Source organism: Ranitomeya imitator, chromosome 7 (genome assembly GCF_032444005.1).
Source record: "Ranitomeya imitator isolate aRanImi1 chromosome 7, aRanImi1.pri, whole genome shotgun sequence".
In the NCBI taxonomy this organism is placed as follows: Eukaryota; Metazoa; Chordata; class Amphibia; order Anura; family Dendrobatidae; genus Ranitomeya; species Ranitomeya imitator.
In genome coordinates, this window is record NC_091288.1 from 164,874,126 (window position 1) to 164,889,334 (window position 15,209).

The following is a 15,209-nucleotide window of genomic DNA, read 5'->3' on the forward strand; positions in this document are numbered from 1 at the left end:
ACCACAACAGGGTGTGTTAGGCAACTCTTATAATTAGAGCACCGAAGTGCGAACTGTGCCGTGCTGGCAGGCACCACTAAGCACCCAGACGTGGGTCAGGAAGCGCACTACTGGCGCGTGGCGCCGCACTGGCGGTCACAGCAATAGACGCTGATACGTGTGTGACACGTTGAGTGATTTGTCGGGTGCTAGATAGCAGCCATACTCCATACGCGAACAGTCATACAATAGGGTAGGGGTATTTAATGAACGACTTGCACTCACAACAAACACACGTATTCAATTGTACACTAGCGCATGGCCGTGCGGTCATGCGCAGTTTATATAATTGCAGGACAGGAAGTGGCCACAGAAACTTTGCCCTTCCAGGGCCTGCCAAGAGGACCAATGGAATGCGCTGCAGAGCCAGAGCACATGACCCTCGATCTCCAACGGGAGATCTTGCTCTGGGCATGCTCAGTGTGCGCAAACAAGGACTTAGTCCCAGGGAAGTCCGCTCGCCGCTGACCAGCACTGACTTTAATGGCAGGAGCTGAAGAAGCAGCAGTAACTCTCTGTACAGAGTGAGAGCGAGCAAGACACTGGGAGCGACGTCCCTGCTGAGCAGACTCCACTGCGGCTGGAGGAGAATGGGAGACCGCAGCGGAGACGGATCGAGATTCCCCCTGTGCAGCAGAGGAAACTCGACTCCTAACAACTGATTTCCACCTGGATAGGGGGACTCTGGAGTTGCCATCAGACCGGCCGGACTCTGCCTACCCTGTCATCCGGCACCCTGGACTGTGGATGCTGAAGCCTTCAGTAAAGGTAAAGAGACTGCACCCATTGTGTCCTCGTTATTTACCGCGCCTTGCACCATCCACCATCAACATCTACTCTTCTGGGAAGCCTTGGGGATATACTACACCTCTGGGAGGGTATACCATCTAGCTGCCATTCAATCACCCCAGCGGACCCCTAAGCAGCATAGGTCACCCTGACCGAATACCACAGGTATAGGGATAATGGTGTGCACTCAGGTCAGGGACAAGCAGGTGCTGGTAAAACGGACCGTGTGGTCCAGTTAATCCAAATAGAAAAAAATTACCGCACACAATACTGGTATGATGCGAAAAAAGGTATATGCCAGGTTTTATTTAAACAAAGAATTTCAAAGTTGCCACAGATTTTGTAGACAGAAATATATACAGACAGAGACCCAACGTTTCGACCCTCCTGGGTCTTATTCATGGGGTTTTACTGGGGAGACAAGGAGACAACATAAGTGGCTGTTTGTCTTATAACATAATAATCATAAAAGAAAAAAACACACTGGATAAATAACTGATAAGTACTACCTAAAAAGAAAACAAACCAAAAAACATGCAAAGGAAACAATATATACAGTGGTACAACAAATTTAAAAGCCGCCAATAATGGTGGAGGGCTGGCGGTAAGGAGCAGAGTCCGCTACTATGATTACATTAGGTAAGCAATGGCAAGGAAAACATAAGTATTTTGCCTCTGATCCTATGATACAAATAGACAAGAGTGGCAACAGTAGAAGGTAGGCGACCAATTCCTCTAAAGCATAACCTGTCGTCATGATAAAGCATAAAATGTATAGGTAGCTGGACAGTATACAGTGAGGAGTAATACTACACTAGTATGTGGGAGAAGGGGGTCCGGGGATCCCTAACAAGTAACGTCTAACCCAGGGGATAAATATGAACAAGGTGGTATCTATAAATCTAATGGTAGAGTCCCCATACTAATGAATCTAGTGGTAAATGGAGGGATGCAAGTGAAGGTCCCAGAGCGGCCTCGTAATAGTTAAAAAGTTATGATAACAATGGTAAAAGGAGGGCCGTGGTTGTAATGAAAAACACCCCCTAATATAATAAGCACGGTGGGAGTAAAAGCGCTGTGAGATACCTTGTAGTAGGGCCAGTATAAGGCCTATGTGTCCAGGGTGGAGGAAGGTTGGTAACAGGAGCCGTCACACTTAAGGATGGCCTGTAATGTAAAAGTACCCATAGGTCAGTGTGCGGTAATGCCTGGAAGGGAGATGAGGGGACAAACGCCGTAATACCTGTAAGTCCTGTATATAGGTGTGTGATCAGCGGCGCTCCCGCGCCCTGCTGCAGCGATGAACAGGAGAGGAAGTGAGGGTAGACAGCGGTGTCTCCCTGAAATACCGCCGGACCGGAAGTGAGCGCTCCCGGACCGGAAATGACGCGGCGTCATGTTACAGAGGGAGCCGCGCATGCGCAGATGGCGCTGCAGGCTAGTAAGGGCATGGAGATGCCCAGATGTGGGAGTGTGTAGAGGTTAGCCACCCTATGAGTACTGAGAGGAGGTGTAGTGGGTGCGGCATAGTAATCTGCATAGTGTGAGGCTAATGAATGGCATGGGAGGAGTAGGTTGATGGAAACAAAGGGTGGAACAGAAAACAAGCATGTAAAAGAGGGGGGGAAGGAATGGAAACAAAAAGTGGTAGAAAAAATATAATATATAAACAGAACCTGTATAAGCAAATAATGGCAAAAAATAGAAAAAACTAAAAAGCAAAAATAAAAATAGAAATAAATATAAAAATAAAAATGAAAAAATAGAAAAATATATATAAATAATCAAAATTAAAAAAAAATGGAGGATATTATGCAAAATAAAGAACAAAAAAAGAAGAATAGGGGAAATAAAAAATAAAAAATAAAAAATAAAAATTCAAATAAAAATCGGTAATATGGAAGATGAAGGGGACTCACCTAAAAGATAGTGGATTCAACGTGTCTGGAAAGCAAAATGGTACAAAGGTTAATATGATGTTACAGCAGCCAGTCCATTTCCCTGTTGAGGCCTTTAGGAGTTAGGGTCTCAAGTTTGTGGATCCAAAATGCTTCTCTCAATTTTAATTGTTTAATATGGTTACCCCCTCGTCTCGGTCTGGGTACCTGTTCAATCACCTGGTACTGTAGTTGTGCTACCGTATGTCTACACTTAGCAAAATGTTCAGGAATTGGTAGCCATGTTTTATTACAACGGATGGTAGATTTGTGACTCGCTATTCGGTCCTTAATGTGTTGAGTTGTTTCCCCTACATACAGGAGGCCGCATGGACACTTTATGACGTAAACCACGAAGTTCGTGTTACATGTGTAATAACCCCGGATGGGGTATGTTTTACCCGTTCTGGGATGTGTCACGCTATCGGATTTAATTATGTTTGAGCAGGAGGCACAACTCAGACAAGGAAATGTCCCCTGGCGGCGTGGAGTCAATACACTTTGGCTATTGGGGGGGCGTGTGCTGCCAATGTCAGCCCGAACAAGTTTGTCTTTAATGTTGGTGGCTCTCCTACTGCACATAAGGGGTGGTTTTGTGAAACTCGCAATATTGGGATAAGCCCTAGCCAAAAGGGGCCAGTGTTTTTTAATGGCGGTCTCTATCTTGGGCATGAGAGGGTGGAAGGTGTGGACGAACGGTACTCTATCTTCATTGGTAGGTCTCAGTGATGGTGATTGTGGTTGAAGAACCCGTGATTTCTCCTGGTCTAGAAGACGCTGGGGATAATTTCTTTCCCGAAATTTTTCGGACATGTTGTCTAAGCGTGTAGGGAGTATGTCCCGATCCGATACAATCCTGGCTACTCTGGTGAACTGGGAACGTGGGAGGCTATTGCGTGTAGCTTTAGGGTGGCTACTCGAGTAGTGCAGAAGACTGTTGCAGTCTGTAGGTTTGGAAAAAATGTCAGTCGAGAGGTGACCCTGATCGTCCCTCTGTACAAGGGTATCCAAAAAGGAGATCCGGGCCGAGTCATACTGCATTGTGAAATGAAGCTCTGGATAGACAGAATTGAGGGTCTGATGAAATGCTTGTAGTATGTCCGTGGGCCCTGTCCAAATCAAGAAAATATCATCTATATAACGGAGATAACAATCTACATACTGCTTAAATCTATCATCCGTGTAGACAAAGGTCTCCTCAAATGAGTCCATATAGGCGTTAGCATACGCCGGTGCGACGTTGGAGCCCATCGCGGTCCCTTGGCGCTGTACATAGTAGGTGTCCCCATAGAGAAAAAAGTTTTCATATAAGACTAGTCTTAATAGGTCCAGACAAAGTTGTGTGGAATTACTGGATCTATCAGACTTTTCCAATAGCCGTTTTGATGCTGCAATGCACTTCTCGTGTGTAATGGACGTGTAGAGGCTAGATACGTCCATGGTGACCAGGAGGCTGTCTGGGGGTATGTTACCATGCTGCCTGATGATACTGAGGAAATGACCTGTGTCTAATACAAAAGATTTAGTGGTTTTGATCAGTGGTGTTAGGATTTTTTCTAAAAAGATAGATAGGGGCGCAAGTACGGATTCGGTAGACGCCACTATGGGACGTCCGGGGGGATTAGTTAGAGATTTATGGACTTTTGGAAGAACATAAAAAACAGGGGTTATTGGGTGCGGGTTAGTCAGGAACCTAGCTGTCTGCTGATCAATCGTGCCATTGTCGATGTAAGTATTAATAACCGACTGAATTTTCCTGTGAATCTCAAAAGTAGGGTCCCTTGGGATGATACTGTATGTGTTTGTGTCCGACAACTGACGTAGTACCTCAGCAGTGTATAGTGTGTGGTCCATGACTACTATGGCCCCACCCTTGTCCGCTGGCTTGATAATAATGGACTTGTTGTTCCGTAGTGAAAAAAGTGCCTGTTTCTCGGCTGGTGTCAAATTAGCGCGTGTGGGGAATAGACCTAAGCGGTGTTGATGTGACAGATCTTTAACATCCTTATCAACAAATGAAATAAAAGTTTCGACCGCATGGAAAGTCTGTGGTGGATTAAAGGAACTCTGGTTCCTCAGTCCTAATGATGCGAGGGGAATCTCCGCAACAGAGACGTCCCCATTGGGAGACACTCTGTTCTCGGAGTCACCCCTAAGTGTCCCAAAGTGAGTCTTGAGCCTCACTAGACGGTAAAGTCGTTGCAGATCCCTCTCCAGCTGGAAGCTGTCCCAGTTGGGAGTAGGGCAGAAGGATAGTCCCTTTTGTAATAAGTTGAGTTCCGCAGGGGAGAGCGTATAACCTGAAATGTTAATGACTAGGTTAGGTATCTTACCTGTGACCGGGTTGTCATTTTTTCTCGATCTTCTAGTCGGTCGGTACGCTGGTATCCTCCCCTGCGGCCTTTCGGTAAAAAACGGGGTTTGCTTGAACCGGTGGATGAGTCGCTTTCCGTGCTGAAGGAACCTGTTTTGCGCTGATATGGACGGCGCCAGGGATTGTTGCCTGCAGTATCGCTCCATTTATACACCCTGTTATGGGTATAGTCCTCGTTATCCCGTTGGAATTTCTGGCGCTTTCTTTCTTCTAGGAATTTCTGATGGTCCGCAAGTACTTTATCGGTTTTTTCTCTCAAGTTAGTCCAGTCGGATGAGGCCAAGGTCGTAGATAATTGAGTTTCTAAAGCTCTGATACTGTCTTTTGGGTCTGTGATGGCCTTTTGCAGGAATTCAATGGTCAAGATGATAATGTCCAGAGAACACTTATTCAGTATCCTCTTGAATTTGTCGCAGAAATCAGGGTTCTCAGAAAAAAGTGTTGGGCGTAGGTTACACCTCAGCCCCCTCGGAATCTTGCCTTGCTTATGGTATTCTGCCAAGGTAACACAATGTAGGTCATATGATATTAGCTTTCGTCGCTCCTTTTCGTAGTCCCTCGTCCTTAGTTCGTGAAGAGGGGTTTTCAGGAACTCACTGGAGTTTGATACTTGGGATAGGATATTCGAGCTGGTAGCGGCATCATATGCAAATACGTCCGACGTCATCTGGTGGACCGGTGCTACACCAAGAAAAAAGTCACATATATAGGGATAATGGTGTGCACTCAGGTCAGGGACAAACAGGTGCTGGTAAAACGGACCGTGTGGTCCAGTTAATCCAAATAGAAAAAAATTACCGCACACAATACTCCCACATACTAGTGTAGTATTACTCCTCACTGTATACTGTCCAGCTACCTATACATTTTATGCTTTATCATGACGACAGGTTATGCTTTAGAGGAATTGGTCGCCTACCTTCTACTGTTGCCACTCTTGTCTATTTGTATCATAGGATCAGAGGTAAAATACTTATGTTTTCCTTGCCATTGCTTACCTAATGTAATCATAGTAGCGGACGCTGCTCCTTACCGCCAGCCCTCCACCATTATTGGCGGCTTTTAAATTTGTTGTACCACTGTATATATTGTTTCCTTTGCATGTTTTTCGGTTTGTTTTCTTTTTAGGTAGTACTTATCAGTTATTTATCCAGTGTGTTTTTTTCTTTTATGATTATTATGTTATATGACAAACAGCCACTTATGTTGTCTCCTTGTCTCCCCAGTAAAACCCCATGAATAAGACCCAGGAGGGTCGAAACGTTGGGTCTCTGTCTGTATATATTTCTGTCTACAAAATCTGTGGCAACTTTGAAATTCTTTGTTTAAATAAAACCTGGCATATACCTTTTTTCGCATCATACCAGTATTGTGTGCGGTAATTTTTTTCTATTTCGAATACCACAGGTGGCGTCATGAACACTACCATTATCTACAAACTATTTTCCCCTATTTGTTTGGGCGCCCCTCATAGGGCCACGGTCCGGGTCGGGCCACCGTGACATCCCAGCTGAGGGAACCGAAGGACCCGGTATCGAGTACCCCATTGCCCTTACGTGGGGGCGCGGCACACGCACATGCTAATTATTTGAACCCTGTAAGTGTTTTTTCATATCTGCTGTAGGTTAATTCATTTAGCATTTTTGCAACTTTTTTACCCATTCAAATGAATGGGAGGAAATGCAAGTAAAAACACGAGCAAAAATGTACGTATCTTTTTTTCCTGCAAAACACTCTGATTTCTGCAGCAGAACAATCTAATCTGTAGCAAATACTAAACATGTGCAAATAGCTAAGCATATATATGTAAAGCCACAAGCAAAACTTGTAAAATTCATAAGACTATGTTTACAAATTGCGTTTTTGCAGCTTTTTTGTCTGCAAATTTTAAGTTGCGCTTTACAGTACCAGCAAAGTCTATGAGATTTCAGAAATCTCATGCACAAATATTGATTTTTTTCTCCTGACTGATTTTGGAAAACTGCTGCATTTTTGCAAACTGCAGCTTGTCACTTCTTATATCACCTACAGTGCCTTGCGAAAGTATTCGGCCCCCTGGAACTTTTCAACCTTTTCCCACATATCAGGCTTCAAACATAAAGATACGAAATGTACATTTTTGGTGAAGAATCAACAACAAGTGGGACACAATTGTGAAGTTGAATGAAATTTATTGGTTATTTTAAACTTTTGTGGAAAATCAAAAACTGAAAAGTGGGGCGTGCAATATTATTCGGCCCCTTTACTTTCAGTGCAGCAAACTCACTCCAGAAGTTCATTGTGGATCTCTGAATGATCCAATGTTGTCCTAAATGCCTAATGATGATAAATATAATCCACCTGTGTGTAATCAAGTCTCCGTATAAATGCATCTTCTCTGTGATAGTCTCAGGGTTCTGTTTGAAGCACAGAGAGCATCATGAAGACCAAGGAACACAACAGGCAGGTCCGTGATACTGTTGTGGAGAAGTTTAACCCCTTAGCGACCGCCGATACGCCTTTTAACGGCGGCCGCTAAGGGTACTTAAACTACAGCGCCGTTAATTAACGGCGCTGTGGAAAAAGTCCATAGCGCCCCCCAGAGGCCGATTTTCTCCGGGGTCTCGGCTGCCGAGGGTAGCCGAGACCCCAGAGAACATGATTCGGGGGGTTTTTAACCCACCCCGCATTTGCGATCGCCGGTAATTAACCGTTTACCGGCGATCGCAAAAAAAAAAAAAAAAAAGCGATCTCTTTTTAATTTCTCTGTCCTCCGATGTGATCGCACATCGGAGGACAGAGAAAAGGGGTCCCAGGTGGCCCCCCAATACTCATCTAGCTCCCCCGATGCTCCTCGTGTCTCCCGGTGGGCGCCGCCATCTTCAAAATGGCGGGTGCATGCGCAGTGCGCCCGCCGGCCGGCACCGGGAGAATCTTTGGGGTCTCGGCTGCCGGGGGTAGCCGAGACCCCAAAGAGCATGATCGGGGTCGGTATTACCGACCCCTGTTTTGCGATCGCCGGTAATTAATTGTTTAGCGGCTACCGCAAAAAAAAAAAAAAGTAAAGTGTAATTGTCCTCTGATGTGATCGCACATCAGAGGACAGAGAAATAGGGGGATTCGGGGACCCTAGCATACTCACCTAGGTCCCTGGATCCTCTTGCTGCTCCTTCTGGCCGCCGGCAGCAGAACATGGCGGACGCATGCCCAGTGCGCCCGCCATCTGTCTCCATCTGCCGGCCGGCAGGAGAACAGCAGTTGGGGCTAAAATTAGGGTTAGGGGTAGGGTTAGGGGTAGGGGTAGGGTTAGGGTTAGGGGTAGGGTTAGGGGTAGGGTTAGGGGTAGGGGTAGGGTTAGGGGTAGGGTTAGGGTTAGGGGTAGGGTTAGGGGTAGGGTTAGGGGTAGGGTTAGGGGTAGGGGTAGGGGTAGGGGTAGGGCTAGGGTTAGGGCTAGGGTTGGGGCTAAATTTAGGGTTAGGGTTGGGGCTAAATTTAGGGTTAGGGTTGGGGCTAAACTTAGGGTTAGAATTCTTTCACACTTACGTCGGTACGGGGCCGTCGCAATGCGTCGGCCCGACATACCGATGCACGTTGTGAAAATTGTGCACAACGTGGGCAGCAGCTGTAGTTTTTCAACACATCCGCTGCCCAATCTATGTCCTGGGGAGGAGGGGTCGGAGTTACGGCCACGCATGCGCGGTCAGAAATGGCGGATGCGACGTACAAAAAAACGTTTCATTGAACGTTTTTTTGTGCTGACGCTCCGCCAAAACACAACTGATCCAGTGCACGACGGACGCGACGTGTGGCCATCCGTCACGATCCGTCGGCAATACAAGTCTATGGGCAAAAAACGCATCCTGCGGGCACATTTGCAGGATCCGTTTCTTGTCCAAAACGACGGATTGCGACGGAATGCCAAACGACGCAAGTGTGAAAGTAGCCCTAGGGCTAGGGTTAGGGTTGGGGCTAAAGTTAGGGCTAGGGTTGGGGCTAAAGTTAGGGTTAGAGCTGGGATTAGGGTTAGGGTTTGGATTAGGGTTGGTATTAGGGTTAGGGTTGGCATTAGGGTTACGCTTGGGATTAGGGTTAGGTTTGGAATTAGGGTTAAGGTTAGGGTTGTGATTAGGGGTATATTGGGATTAGGGTTAGGTTTGAGGTTAGGGTTGAGATTAGGATTAGGGGTGTGTTGGATTTAGGGTTTTGATTAGGGTTATGGTTAGGGTTGACATTAGGGTTGTTTTGGGGTAAGGGTTGTGATTATGGTTAGGGTTAGTGATTAGGATTATGGATCAGGTTGGGATTAGGGTTAGGGGTGTGTTGTGGTTAGGGTTGGAGCTAGAATTGGGGGGTTTCCACTGTTTAGGTACATCTCCAAACACGACAGCTAATTTTGCGCTCAAAAAGTCAAATGGTGCTCCCTCCCTTCTGAGCTCTGCCGTGCGCCCAAACAGTGGGTTACCCCCACATATGGGGCATCAGCGTACTCGGGATGAATTGGACAACAACTTCTGGGGTCCAATTTCTCTTGTTACCCTTGAGAAAATAAAAACTTGGGGGCTACAAAATCTTTTTTGTGAAAAAAAAAATATTTTTTATTTTCACGACTCTGCATTCTAAACTTCTGTGAAGCACTTGGGCATTCAAAGTTCTCATCACACATCTAGATAAGTTCCTTGGGGGGTCTAGTTTCCAAAATGGGGTCACTTGTGGGGGGTTACTACAGTTTAGGTACATCAGGGGCTCTGCAATCGCAACATAATGCCCACAGACCATTCTATCAAAGTCTGCATTCCAAAAAGGCGCTCCTTCCCTTCCGAGCTCTGCCGTGCGCCAAAACAGTGGTTTACCCCCACATATGGCGCATCAGCGTACTCGGGATAAATTGGACAACAACTATTGCAGTCCAATTTCTCCTGTCACCCTTGTGAAAATAAAAACTTGGGGGCTACAATATCTTTCTTGTGGAAAAAAAATATTTTTTATTTTCACGACTCTGCATTCTAAACTTCTGTGAAGCACTTGGGCATTCAAGGTTCTCACCACACATCTAGATAAGTTCCTTGGGGGGTCTAGTTTCCAAAATGGGGTCACTTGTGGAGGGTTTCTACTGGTTAGGTACATCAGGGGCTCTGCAAACGCAACATAATACCCGCAGACCATTCTATCAAAGTCTGCATTCCAAAACGGCGCTCCTTCCTTCCGAGCTCTGCCGTGCGCCCAAACAGTGGTTTACCCCCACATATGGGGTACCAGCATACTCAGAACAAATTGGACAACAACTTTTGGGGTCCAATTTCTCTTGTTACCCTTGTGAAAATAAAAATTTGGTGGCTAAAAAATCTTTTTTGTGGAAAAAAAAAATATTTTTTATTTTCACGGCTCTGCATTATAAACTTCTGCACTTGGGCATTCAAGGTTCTCACCACACATCTAGATAAGTTCCATGGGGGGTCTAGTTTCCAAAATGGGGTCACTTGTGGGGGATTTCTACTGTTTAGGCACATCAGGGGCTCTCCAAACGCGACATGGCGTCCGATCTCAATTCCAGCCAATTCTACATTGAAAAAGTAAAACGGCACTCTTTCTCTTCCAAGCTCTGCGGTGCGCCCAAACAGTGGTTTACCCCCACATATTGGGTATCGACGTACTCAGGAGAAATTGCACAACAACTTTAGTGGTCTAATTTCTCCTGTTACCCTTGTGAAAATAAAAATTTGTGGGCAAAAAGATCATTTTTGTAGAAAAAATGCAATTTTTTTTTTCACGGCTCTACGTTATAAACTTCTGTGAAGCACATGGGGGTTCAAAGTGCTCGCCACACATCTAGATAAGTTCCTTAAGGGGTCTAGTTTCCAAAATGGTGTCACTTGTGGGGGGTTTCCACTGTTTAGGCACATCAGGGGCTCTCCAAACGCGACATGGCGTCCAATCTCAATTCCAGCCAATTCTACATTGAAAAAGTAAAACGGCACTCCTTCTCTTCCAAGCTCTGCGGTGCGCCCTAACAGCTGTTTACCCCCACATATTGGGTATCAGCGTACTCAGGAGAAATTGCACAACAACTTTTGTGGTCTAATTTCTCCTGTTACCCTTGTGAAAATAAAAATTTGTGGGCAAAAAGATCATTTTTGTAGAAAAAATGCGATTTTTTTTTTTTCACGGCTCTACGTTATAAACTTCTGTGAAGCACATGGGGGTTCAAAGTGCTCGCCACACATCTAGATAAGTTCCTTAAGGGGTCTAGTTTCCAAAATGGTGTCACTTGTGGGGAGTTTCCACTGTTTAGGCACATCAGGGGCTCTCTAAACGTGACATGGTGTCCGATCTCAATTCCAGCCAATTCTGCATAGAAAAAGTAAAACAGCACTCCTTCTCTTCCAAGCTCTGCGGTGCGCCCTAACAGCTGTTTACCCCCACATATTGGGTATCAGCGTACTCAGGAGAAATTGCACAACAACTTTTGTGGTCTAATTTCTCCTGTTACCCTTGTGAAAATAAAAATTTGTGGGCAAAAAGATCATTTTTGTAGAAAAAATGCGATTTTTTTTTTCACGGCTCTACGTTATAAACTTCTGTGAAGCACATGGGGGTTCAAAGTGCTCGCCACACATCTAGATAAGTTCCTTAAGGGGTCTAGTTTCCAAAATGGTGTCACTTGTGGGGGGTTTCCACTGTTTAGGCACATCAGGGGCTCTCCAAACGCGACATGGCGTCCAATCTCAATTCCAGCCAATTCTACATTGAAAAAGTAAAACGGCACTCCTTCTCTTCCAAGCTCTGCGGTGCGCCCTAACAGCTGTTTACCCCCACATATTGGGTATCAGCGTACTCAGGAGAAATTGCACAACAACTTTTGTGGTCTAATTTCTCCTGTTACCCTTGTGAAAATAAAAATTTGTGGGCAAAAAGATCATTTTTGTAGAAAAAATGCGATTTTTTTTTTTTCACGGCTCTACGTTATAAACTTCTGTGAAGCACATGGGGGTTCAAAGTGCTCGCCACACATCTAGATAAGTTCCTTAAGGGGTCTAGTTTCCAAAATGGTGTCACTTGTGGGGAGTTTCCACTGTTTAGGCACATCAGGGGCTCTCTAAACGTGACATGGTGTCCGATCTCAATTCCAGCCAATTCTGCATAGAAAAAGTAAAACAGCACTCCTTCTCTTCCAAGCTCTGCGGTGCGCCCTAACAGCTGTTTACCCCCACATATTGGGTATCAGCGTACTCAGGAGAAATTGCACAACAACTTTTGTGGTCTAATTTCTCCTGTTACCCTTGTGAAAATAAAAATTTGTGGGCAAAAAGATCATTTTTGTAGAAAAAATGCGATTTTTTTTTTTCACGGCTCTACGTTATAAACTTCTGTGAAGCACATGGGGGTTCAAAGTGCTCGCCACACATCTAGATAAGTTCCTTGGGGGGTCTAGTTTCCAAAATGGGGTCACTTGTGGGGGGTTACTACAGTTTAGGTACATCAGGGGCTCTGCAATCGCAACATAATGCCCACAGACCATTCTATCAAAGTCTGCATTCCAAAAAGGCGCTCCTTCCCTTCCGAGCTCTGCCGTGCGCCCAAACAGTGGTTTACCCCCACATATGGCGCATCAGCGTACTCGGGATAAATTGGACAACAACTATTGCAGTCCAATTTCTCCTGTTACCCTTGTGAAAATAAAAACTTGGGGGCTACAATATCTTTTTTGTGGAAAAAAAAATATTTTTTATTTTCACGACTCTGCATTCTAAACTTCTGTGAAGCACTTGGGCATTCAAGGTTCTCACCATACATCTAGATAAGTTCCTTGGGGGGTCTAGTTTCCAAAATGGGGTCACTTGTGGAGGGTTTCTACTGGTTAGGTACATCAGGGGCTCTGCAAACGCAACATAATACCCGCAGACCATTCTATCAAAGTCTGCATTCCAAAACGGCGCTCCTTCCTTTCGAGCTCTGCCGTGCGCCCAAACAGTGGTTTACCCCCACATATGGGGTACCAGCATACTCAGAACAAATTGGACAACAACTTTTGGGGTCCAATTTCTCTTGTTACCCTTGTGAAAATAAAAATTTGGTGGCTAAAAAATCTTTTTTGTGGAAAAAAAAAATATTTTTTATTTTCACGGCTCTGCATTATAAACTTCTGTGAAGCACTTGGGCATTCAAGGTTCTCACCACACATCTAGATAAGTTCCATGGGGGGTCTAGTTTCCAAAATGGGGTCACTTGTGGGGGATTTCTACTGTTTAGGCACATCAGGGGCTCTCCAAACGCGACATGGCGTCCGATCTCAATTCCAGCCAATTCTACATTGAAAAAGTAAAACGGCACTCTTTCTCTTCCAAGCTCTGCGGTGCGCCCAAACAGTGGTTTACCCCCACATATTGGGTATCGACGTACTCAGGAGAAATTGCTCAACAACTTTAGTGGTCTAATTTCTCCTGTTACCCTTGTGAAAATAAAAATTTGTGGGCAAAAAGATCATTTTTGTAGAAAAAATGCAATTTTTTTTTTCACGGCTCTACGTTATAAACTTCTGTGAAGCACATGGGGGTTCAAAGTGCTCGCCACACATCTAGATAAGTTCCTTAAGGGGTCTAGTTTCCAAAATTGTGTCACTTGTGGGGAGTTTCCACTGTTTAGGCACATCAGGGGCTCTCTAAACGTGACATGGCGTCCGATCTCAATTCCAGCCAATTCTGCATTGAAAAAGTCAAACGGCGCTCCTTCACTTCTAAGTTCTGCGGTGCGCCCTAACAGTGGTTTACCCCCACATATGGGGTATTGGCGTATTCAGGAGAAATTGCATAACAAAATTTATGGTTACATTTCTGTTTTTACACTTGTGAAAATAAAAAAAATGGTTCTGAATTAAGATGTTTGCAAAAAAAAGTTAAATGTTCATTTTTTCCTTCCACATTGTTTCAGTTCCTGTGAAGCACGTAAAGGGTTAATAAACTTCTTGAATGTGGTTTTGAGAACCTTGAGGGGTGTAGTTTTTAGAATGGTGTCACACTTGGTTATTTTCTATCATATAGACCCCTCAAAATGACTTCAAATGTGATGTGGTCCCTAAAAAAAAATGGTGTTGTAAAAATGAGAAATTGCTGGTCAACTTTTAACCCTTATAACTCCCTAACAAAAAAAAATTTTGTTTCCAAAATTGTGCTGATGTAAAGTAGACATGTGGAACATGTTATTTATTAACTATTTTTCATGACAAATCTCTCTGATTTAAGGGCATTAAAATACAAATTTTGAAAATTGCAAAATTTTAAAAATTTTCGCCATATTTCCGTTTTTTTCATAAATAATCGCAAGTAATATCGAAGAAATGTTACCACTAACATGAAGTACAATATGTCACGAAAAAACAATCTCAGAATCAGCGGGATCCGTTGAAGCGTTCCAGAGTTATAACCTCATAAAGTGACAGTGGTCAGAATTGCAAAAATTGGCCCGGTCATTAAGTACCAAATTGGCTCTGTCACTAAGGGGTTAAAGCCGGTTTTGGATGCAAAATGATTTCCAAAACTTTAAACATCCCAAGGAGCACTGTGCAAGGATCATATTAAAATGGAAGGAGTATCATACCACTGCAAATCTACCAAGACCCGGCCGTCCCTCTAAACTTTCATCTCAAACAAGGAGAAGACTGATCAGAGATGCAGCCAAGAGGCCCATGATCACTCTGGATAAACTGCAGAGATTTACAGCTGAGGTGGGACAGTCTGTCCATAGGACAACAATCAGTCGGACACCGCACAAATCTGGCCTTTATGGAAGAGTGGCAAGAAGAAATCCATTTCTCAAAGATATTCATAAAAAGTGTTGTTTAAAGTTTGCAACAAGCCACCTGGGAGACACACCAAACATGTGGAAGAAGGTGCTCTGGTCAGATGAAACCAAAATTAAACTTTTGGGCAACAGTGCCAAAATATATGTTTGGCATAAATGGCAATACAGCTTATCACCCTGAACACACCATCCCCACTGTCAAACATGGTGGTGGCAGCATCATGGTTTGGGCATGCTTTTCTTCAGCAGGGACAGGGAAGATGGTTAAAATTGATAGGAAGATGGATGGAGCCAAA